The sequence below is a fragment of the Centrocercus urophasianus genome, unplaced genomic scaffold (genome assembly GCF_019232065.1).
Source record: "Centrocercus urophasianus isolate 14NV4802_14NV808 unplaced genomic scaffold, USGS_Curo_1.0 seq_25, whole genome shotgun sequence".
In the NCBI taxonomy this organism is placed as follows: Eukaryota; Metazoa; Chordata; class Aves; order Galliformes; family Phasianidae; genus Centrocercus; species Centrocercus urophasianus.
In genome coordinates this window covers 5,088,046-5,098,405 of record NW_024884811.1, presented here as the reverse complement: position 1 = coordinate 5,098,405, position 10,360 = coordinate 5,088,046, and positions in this window count along the sequence as shown.

Below are 10,360 nucleotides of genomic sequence, written 5' to 3'. Positions count from 1 at the left end.
GCCTTCTTATCTCTAGGCTGAACCCCAGCTCTCTCAGCCTGTCTTCATAGAGGAGATGCTCCAGCCCTCTGATCATCTTTGTGGCCCTCCCCAGAATCTGTTCCAACAACTCCATGTCCTTGTGATGGAGGCCCCAGAACTGGTTGCAGTACTCCAGGTGGAGTCTCACGAGAGCAGAGGGATAAAATCACCTCTCTCAACCTGTTGGTCACACTTCTCTTGATGCAACCCAGGATGCAGTCTTTCATCAACCGACATTCCCAAATCCTTCTCCTCAGGGCTGCTCTCAAGCCATTCTCCACTCAACCTGTCTGTGCCTGGGATTGCCCCAATCCAAATGAAGGACCTTGCATTTGGCCTTGTTGAACTTCATGAGGTTGGCATGGGCCCACCTCTCAAGCCTGTCCAGGTCCCTCTGGATGTCATCTGTTCCCTCTAGCATGTCAACTGTACCAGTCAGCTTGATGTTGTTTGCAAACTTTCTGACAGCGCACTTGATCCCAATGTCCATGTCGCCTACAAAGATGTTGAATAACACAGATCCCAACACCCGTCCCTGAGGAAAGCCACTTGTCACCGGTCTCCATTTGGATGTTGAACTGTTGATCACAACTCCGAGAGTGACCATCCAGCCAATTCCTTGCCCAGCAAGTGGTCCATCCATCAAATCCATTTTTCTCCAGTTTGGCAAGCAGGATGTCATGCAGGACAGTGTCAGCGCTTTGCAGAAGTCCAGATAGATGACATCAGTTGCTCTTCCTTTATTCACTGATGCTGTAACTCTATCATGAAAGACCACCAAGTTTGTCAGCATGATTTGCCCACGGTGAAGTTGTGTTGGTTATCACCAATCACCTCACCTTTATTTTCCAAGTGCCTTAGCAGAGCCTTCAAGAGGATCTGCTCCATGGTCTTGCCAGACACAGAGGTGAGACTGACTGGGCAGTAGTTCCCTGGATCTTCTTCTTTTTTTTTTTTTTTTTTTTTTTTTTTTGCTTCCTTGAAAATGGGGTTATTCTTTCCCTTTTCCAATCAGTGGAATGTTTATGGGTCCCCACAAGCATTCAGCAAGCATCTACAAACGTCAGTTGTTGGAAGTGATCTCCTGGGAAACTGTCTTTAGAGACAAAGGAAAGGAACAAAGCTGGCAGCACGCACTGTTTCATGTTTCTGAGAGCACAAGAGCTCTCCGTTCGCCAGCATAAGAAATCAGAGGAGGCAGAAAAACAAGCATGGCTGAACAAGGATCTGTTGAAGCAGTGGAAATGGGAATGGATGGCCTGGAAGAAATCCAGGGATGCTTTCAGGATGTGCAGGAATGGGATCAGGAAAGCCAAGGTGTGGATGGAATTAAGCTTGGCAAGGGTTGTAAAAAACAGGAAGGATTTATTTATGTACATTGGTAAAAGATACAGTCAAAGAAGAGTGTACCCCCTCTAATAAATGAAAAGGAAAATCTAGCCTCCTCAGCTGTGGAGAAGGCTGAGTAATTTAATGAATTCTTTGCCCCTATCTTCACTGCCAATCGGGTTTCCCAAGTCTCTTGTGTCCCTGAACTTCCAAGGAGGGCTCAGAGCATCAAAATCTTTCTAAGTGTAAGAGTGAAGCAAGCATTCATGAGAATGCACATGTATAAGTCTACGGGGCTGGATGGTATGCATCCCAGTGTCCTGCAGGATTTCTGAGCCCCTCTCTGTCATGTTTGAAACTTATGGTTGGCAGGTGAAGTCCTCAGGGACTGGAAAAAGGGAATCAGCGCTCCCATTTTCATGTAAGGGAGAAAGGAAGACCTGGGGAACTACAGTCCAGTGAGCCTCACCTCTGTGCCTGGAAAGGTCAAGGAGCAGATCCTCCTGGAAACTATGCTAAGGCACATGTGAGATGAGGAGGTGATCCAAGACAGCCAGCATGACTTCGGCAACAGCACATCATGCCTTATTATTCTGGTGGCCTTCTATCATGGAGTGATGGTACCAGTGGACCAAGGAAGGGCAACTGATATCATCTACCTGGACTTGTGCAAGGCCTTTCACCATCAAAACTTCTCCCATCAAAAGAGGAGTGGCCATCAGGGAGAGAGAGTTGATTCCCCCCTGCTCTGCCCTCATGAGGCCCCATCAGAACTACTGTGTCCAGGCCTGTAGTCTCCTGCAAAAGAAAGATGCAGAGCTAATGGAGTGGATCCAGAGGAAACCCATCTAGATGATCAAAGGCAGGAGCACCTCTCTTATGGTGAAAGGTTGAGGGATTTGGAATTATTTAGCTTGGGGAAGAGAAGACTCCAGGGAGACCTCACTGTGATCTTCCAGTACTTTAAAGAAGCTTAAAGAAGCTTACAAGCAGGAGGGGAAGCACGTTTTACTCATGCAGATAGTGAAGGGACAAAGGGGAATGGATTTAAACTGAAAGGGGGAACGATTAGGTTTAATGCTAGGAATAAATTATTCACTCAGAGGGTGGTGAGGCACAGGCAAAGGCTGTTCAGAGAAGCTGTAGATGCCCCATCCATTGAGGAGTTCAAAGCCAGGATTGATGGGTTCCTGGGCAGCCTGAGTCACTGGCAACCCTTCCTGTGGCAGGTGAGTTGGAACTATTTGATCTTTGAAGTCCCTTCCAACCCAAGCCATTCTGTGATTCTGTGATTCTAACTAGCCCAAACCCCTGCTAAAGCAGTTCCTTACAGTAGGTTGCCCAGGCGGGTCTTGAATATCTCCAGAGAAGATTTGTCAGCTGTCCTGGGCAGCCTGTTCCAGTACAAAGCCTTCTGTGTCACAGAAGGAACAAAAACTGCCTTGCTTTTGATGGTGATGTTGCCCATAGATAAAGTATATGTACACCACAGTAAGATAAGATTAGAGAAAGCATCAGCACAAGGGTTTTTGTTGGTTATTCTTTTATTCCAGGCTTTGGAATAGTTTGACTTAGCTTTTGTGTCTTCAATCAGATCTCTGGAAGGAATATTTAGGACATCTGGTAGCTATAGCTTAATATGCAATTAGTTATCTGAATACTGTCTGTGACAAGCTTGCTTTGCAAGCTTTCAATTATGCAAATCATACTTCAGCTTTAACTATATTTTATCATGCCAGCTCATTGAGTATATAGCTATTGCAACCTGCTTGGCTTCTGTTCAGAATGGCAACAATTAATAGTTGTTACATAAAATAAATATTTTGAGCCTGCAATATATTCGCTTATACAAAGGTCTCTCTCATACACTTACTCAAAATGGAATGTAATCTAAATGCCTCCTCTCTTGGATTGAGACCATTTTCCTGTCTGTTCACTTGTATGTTTTTTTGTCTGTTAGTTTGCTTTTAGCTGTGAATCACTACTGTTTCTTTCTGAATTTTAGTACTTTCCTTGGCAAACCTTACCTTGAGATCTACTGATACTGGAATTTGAGAAACTCCTATGCATTGCATTGATATTCCTTGTATAATTTAATCAAAACTGTTTCTTTCTGCCACTATATTGCCTCAATAAAAGCAGCAAAACTCATTCTAAGAGCACAAAATGCAGAAGGGGAAAGAGCTCTGTTTTAAACAAAGCATTGCATTTTTTTTTGCAGATACTGGGATTTCTTGTGGTGAGTTGGAGAACCAGGACTGCTGGCTATTGCATCCTCATCTTGTCTCCTCAATTCTTCATTATTGTCAGTGCTGTCTGGCAGTCTTCATGCTGTTTTGACGAACAAGCTTAGAGCCAGTTGGAATAGTAACACCGTTGCTTTGCATTTGCCCTACGCTTTTACTTGTCCTGTGGCCTTGTTTTGTCAGCACTCCAGGGAGCTTTGCTAGTTCTTCTTTCTACGTGTGCTTGCTCTTAGATTTTGTGACTGTTCCTGTTCTCTTGACTTGCTGCCCTCTTCTTGACTGCTTCTGGTGGTGCATGGTCACTTACGCTTTGTGTACTCCAATGTAAAGGCTCCTTTCTAAATCTCTACAGTAGTAGCTGGCTTTACCAGCAGCTTCTTAACATTCATTTGCTTCTCTGAGGAAGGGGAGGAATTCCACAAAAGAACTATAATTTGAGCAGCTTTTCTTTCAATCCCTCTGTTACCTCTTACATTTCTTACATGTCTGAGGTAAGTAAGGTGTGCTCTCCATATGGCTGTAATAAAATCACAGGATAAAAAAGGAGTAAGTCTGGATTTAGCTTTTCAGATTGAGATAGGGAAACTTCTTGGAGGGCTAAACTGGACACTGTTTGCAGGTTTAATGATGTATGCTTTGTGGTATCCAGTATTGTGAGAGGCTAGGGAAGATAGATGCATGGCTGTAGTCCTATAGAGCACAAAGTACAGTACTGCATAGGAGAACCTTCTGTTGATTCTTCACAAAAGCCTGCTGTGAAGTAGATCTGTTCTTCCTACAAACCACCATCAGCAGCAGAAAGGCTCCAGTAGCAGCTCTGTTATTGCTAGGTCTTGCTTCTTTAGAGATGAGGCTTGCATTTTTCTAACGAATCCAAAATGGCCGAACTTTGTTCCTCTTATAATTCCAATATCCACCTGTTTTTCAAGCTCCCCAGGTAGAACTGGAATAAAATCTCAATTCCGATGCTATTGAAGTGTCCTCCTGCTGTTTATGTTCATTCACCCCATTTTTAAATTTTTTTTTTCGCCCCATTTGTGGGCAACTTATTCAGAAAACTATTGTCTCTTTTTAGATAGCTTTGTTATTTCAAATGATTACTTGAGGAGTTCTGTCTCTTCCTTCCAATAATTAAATCTGCAGACAAAGGCAGATCCTGCAGGAGAACTTTCTGAGAATCCTGCTATGTGGCCTTCACAGAGGCTAGCAGTGTCGTAACTACTTCCTTTAGTGGCATCTGTATAAATTATGCCCAGAAACCTAAATACTAACAGCACCCATTACAGTGGTAAGAAAAGAATGGCCGTAAGGGAAGAAAGAGGAGAAGGTGGCGTTTTGCTCCCAGTATGTTTAATGGAATGGGGCTTATTGCGATCTCCATGAGATTTGTGTCATGTTAGTAGAGATGCTAATGGTTACACTGACCTGTCCTTGACAATGGGACATGAACTAAGTACTTTGTTTTTGCAGAATCTCTAGTTAGGGCCAGACTGCTGGGCAGGTAATCTCAAGGAATGTGTAGGCCATCCCTGAATCAGATTTTTCTTTCTGTTTTTCTTTTCCGCTCTGTCTCCTCTCTCTCTGACTTCACTGATAAAGAAAACTAAACAGAAAATTAGCAGGCAATTGTAATCCTCAATTCTGAAGTCTATTACTGAGTTGACAAAAGTAAAAGTTTATCTTGCTACGAAATACACCTGGAAGTTACTGCCTTTTTTTTCTTTTTTCTTTTTTTCACGTCAGCATCCTGAGGAAGACAACAGAGAAGATAGCCACAGCTGCCATCTTTTTCTTACCTTTGTATGTGATGGTAGAGACCATTTCTAATCTGTCAGGCTTTAACTGCAGGAGTCAAGCTGATGTACATTCAAATGTGTGTTATTTCTGCCACTGGAGGCAGTGTTTGTCAAAGAAATAAGGCAGATGGTCAAATGAGGTAAGAATTCTAACAGTCTGATCTTAACATAATACTTTTCTCCCTGAGTATCCTCACTGCCAGCCTGAAGTTCCAGTAAGGACAGAGAATTGGCCTGCAGCTCAGCATGTGGTTTATGCCTCCTTTAACTTCATATTCTTGTAGTGATTCTATATAATAAGCCCCCTTATTCTGACCTTATTTAGTAATATGGGAACATGCAGGCTTCTTGTCTTCCACACGCCAGGGGAAATTTAGATTAGATAGGGGAGATTTAGGTTAGATACTAGCAGAAAAATTTTCACTGAGAGGGCTGTGAGGCGCTGGCACAGGCTGCCCAGAGAAGCAGTGGGTGCCCCATCCCTGGAGGTACTCAAGGCCAGGTTGAATGGATTTCTGCATAGCCTGATCTGGTGGGTGGTACACTGCCCATGGTAGGGGCTTGGAGTTAGATGGTCTTTAATGTCCCTTCCAACCAAAGTCATTTTTATGATTCTATGACTAATTCCAATAGAGCTTAAAAAGGTAGCACTCCAGCTGCTGGCTGGTTACCTAAGTGCCAGAAATGAGCAGATGAGAACTCTGCTGTCTCCTACAAGGATGAAGTCCTTAGTGTTACCAGTGCTAAATATCTATGATAGTTATTTGTAAGTTACTAAGTAACTGGAGATATCACATAATAAATGATTTAGGAGTTAAAAGTTCTACTGGATGTACTTGCTGACAGGTGAGAAAGAATAGTGTCTCTTGGTTTACATGGTTTTGGGCTAAAAGGTCAGTAAGTAGTGTGCACATACACCAACTGTAGAGTTCAGTGCAAAGCAATGTAACCCTACAACAGGTCACACAGGTCAGCACCCAGCCAAGTCCTGAATATCTCCAAAGAAGGAGACTCCACAACCTCTCTGAGCAATCTGTTCCAATGCGCCGTCACCCTTACCGTAAAAAATTTCTTCTGCATGTTTGTATGGAACTTTCTGTGTTCAAGTTTGGGGCCATTACTCCTTGTCCTATCACTGTGCACCACTGAGAAGAGCCTGGCCTCATCCATCTGCTTCCCACCTCCCTTTAGATGTTCACAAATTAATCAGATACCCTCATAGTCTTCTTTTCCCTAGGCTGAACAGACCCAGGTTACTCAGCCTTTCCTCGCACAGGAGATGCTCCAGGCCCTTTATCATCTTTGTGGCTCTCAGCCAGACTCCTTCCAGGAAATCCCTCCTCTGGTAAATGAGAAACAACTGGCTACAACAGATACTGAAAAGGCTGAGATACTCATTGAGTTCTTTGCCTAAGTCTTCATTGGCAGCCAGGATTCTCATATCCCTGAACCTCACATCCTTGAACCTCAAGCTGAATCTCTAGATGGGAACTGGGGGAGCAAACTCCCCTCCAGGGCAGGGCAAGTCTGAGACTAACTCATGAGACTGAATGTACAAGTCCATGGGGCCAGAAGACATGCATCCTAGGGTCCTAAGGGAGCTGGCTGATGTGTCTGCCAAGCCACTCTCCGTCATATTTGAAAAGTCCTGGCTGTTAGGTGAAGTCCCCAGGGGCTGGAAAAAGGGAAACATCAGTCCCATGTACAAGAAGAGAAGGAGGATCCGAAGAACTACATGCCAGTGAGCCTCATGTCTATGCCTGGGAAGATCATGAAATAGATCCTCCTGGAAGATATATGTTAAGGCATATGAGGGACAAGCAGGTGATCTAAGACAGCCAATGTGACTTCACCAAAGGAAGGTCATGCTTGACCAATATGGTGGCCTTCTATGATGGAGTGATAGCATCAATGGACTAAGGGGAGACAACTGATGATATCTACCTGGACTTGTGCAATGCCTTTGATGTAGTCCCCCACACCGTCCTTATTTCTAATTTGGAGAGATTTGGATTTGAAGGATGGACTATTTGGTGGTCAAGGAACTGGCTGGAAGATCACAGCCAGAAGGCAGACATATGTCCAGGTAGAGGCCTGTCATGAGCACTGTCCCCCACGGGTCCATCTTGAGTCTAGTACTCATTAACATCCTTATCAGTGACATGATGGGATTGCACCCTTAGCAAGTTTGCTGATGACACCAAGCTGAGCAGTGCAATTGATACAGCAGAAGGAAGGGATGTCATCCAGAAGGCCCTTGATGAACTTGGAAGGAGGGCCTTTGTGAACCTAATGAGGTTCAACACAGCAAAGTGCAGGGTACTTCAGTCAAGGTAATCCCATATATATGTACAAGTTGAGAGAAGGACTCCTTGAGAGTACCCCTGCTGAGATGGACTTAGGAGTCCTGGTTGATGAAAAACTTAATATGATTAAGCAGTTGTGCATTTGCAGCCTGGAAGGCCAATGGTTTCTATGAGCTCATACATCAGAAAACAACAGAAAATTTAGATATTTTTCAAGTGCCAGTGGACCCTTTGGAGCAATTATTGTAATGCTCATTCTCCTCTTGCTTTTTTTTCCTTCTAGATTTTTCCCTTTTTGCAATTTCCTTTCCTTCCAAAGCTGTAAATAAGATCAGCCAAGAACTTGGTGCCCCTGGTAGACAGTGCAATAGGCCATACATCGCTCTTGGGCTTCCTGTGCTGAGTCAAGCATTAAAACATATAAGATGCTATGACTGCTTACCTTTGTGCTCAAGTGGGCTCAGTGGCTTTTTGTCAGATCTACAACTGAACTATGCTGTGGCAAAACTGATCCTGATATGATTCTTACATGTACCTACTTCTAGAACATTTCCAAGTGTTCTGGAAGCTCTTGGCTTCTTAGGAGTATTTGGGAAGAAGTGCTTAACAATCTCCAGGTAAAAATAAGTGATGGTGCATACTTAGGAAAAAAATGAGAATGTATGTGTTTATTATGGCCTGCAGTAATCCAGACTGTGAGTTAGGGATGGTCTTGCAGTAGCACACAGGTTGTACATAAATTGTTTTTGCTCTCTGTTGGCACCTTTGTATGGTGCTCCCTTTAACTGGAATAAGTTTTCCACAGGAAACTATTTTAGGAAACACTGCAGTGGTTATGTCATTAACTGTGTAAAAGTTCCCATTTGGATCTGAGTGGTCATTTCCAGAACATGCGCACGTGCGTTTGTGCACGCATATTTCCCCTCCTTCCCATAAACAGAGTTTTGATTGCTGTTTCATTTCTAGGCTAAAGCAAAACACACTTTTACCTAAAAAGCAATCTAAAATTGTTTGTAGGTTAATAGACAATAAGGCATAGACTTACGCTATAAAAATGAACAGATTGTATCTGTCACCACCATATGTAATAGATTTTGGTTTTGTTTTCTTTCTGATTGCATTTATATTTGGAAAATTTTTATGTATTTCATTTCACCTGAATCACAGCCAAACAGCAAATTTATTCTCATTGCATGCAGCCTTCCTCCTTCTCCTCGCTAGTTGGCACAGACCAAATTATTTTTAATTACTGAAAAGTCATGGAATTCCACAACAGAAAATGCACCATTCCTAGTTGCAGCTTCATTTGAGAAGGTGTGAACAAAATGGCACAGTTTGTAGTTTTCTTACAATAAATTGACTGTACTGGTTCATACTGTGTGAGTCTTCAAGAAGCAGAGAGTCCTTGAGCATTCCTGCTCAGCTATGATTTCTCTGTGCTGTGCCAAAAAGCTTTTTGTTTCACCACTAAACAGATTTTGAGTTCTCTATGGAACTGGTAATATTGCATTCTTTTCACAGTGAAGGAGGATAGTGAGAATGGCAGTTTCTGATACAATAATACATGTAGAAATGAGTTGGGAATAAGTAAAGCAGATGCACGTTAAAGTGCAATACTGCAAGTGAAACTGCAGTTGTGATCCAAGGGTAATACCTTTCCTGGCAGCTCGAGCAAAGCTGATGTGCCACAGAAGGGCACTAGTGCATGTGAAATAGGGTTAGAAATCTTGCAGACCATTCTGTAGGCTGCCTGAAGGTGAGTGACTCAAAGGCAGATGTTTCTGAGGCTCCATGTTCTACTATGCTGTTTGCATATTTACTGAGAGTGGAAACTGGTTTGCTCCTGGAGAACAACTGGCTTCTTACTAGCATTTTTCCTGGCAACACAGTTACAACTACTAACCAAGCATTTTTCTTCTTTCCTTGCTCCTCAGCATCCAAACTGAGACCAGAGTCTAAAGTCCATTCCTTGGTATTCCCCAAGTTGACCATTTGATGCCTTCATTTGCCTCTCACCTCTCAGTCTGACAGGTTCAGGCAGTATAATCTTTGTTTACATGTATATCTTTTCCCTGTTCTGACTCATTAAATCTCAGTAAATCTATGTTTTTAAAATCTCCTATGCAAAAGAAGACCAAAGCACTTTTCCTTTCTCTGTTGAAGCTGCGAATTTCCCACCACTTGAAAGTCATAGATCAGATTTAGCATTTCTTCAAAGACATGCTCTTTATCCTGCCAACAGGAATGGTTTGAGGTAGGAATTAGTGGCTGAAGATTTCTGGCCAGTTAATCAGATTTGCAGAATACAGTAATGTTATCTGATTTCAGAATCTACACGTGATGGGTAAACCTTATTCTGAATGCATGGTTTGTTTCAGAGCAACTGTTCTTTACATAAAGTAACATCTGGTCATCCCTTAGCTATTACCATGTTTAATGCTTGCCATCAACACAGCAGGAAAATCCAAGCCTTCCTTGTGACAAATGTTTCATTAAAAAAGCCACAGAGTACATCCCAAGGCTCTGACCAACTAATTGGCAAGTCCACTACAGAGCTTCACTGTTTTCTTCAGTGAAGAGGCTGGATTTATTTATGTCAGATCACTGATATAAGGATAACAGTGCAGGCATGAAGAGACATTTGTGGAGCTTGAGTTAATTG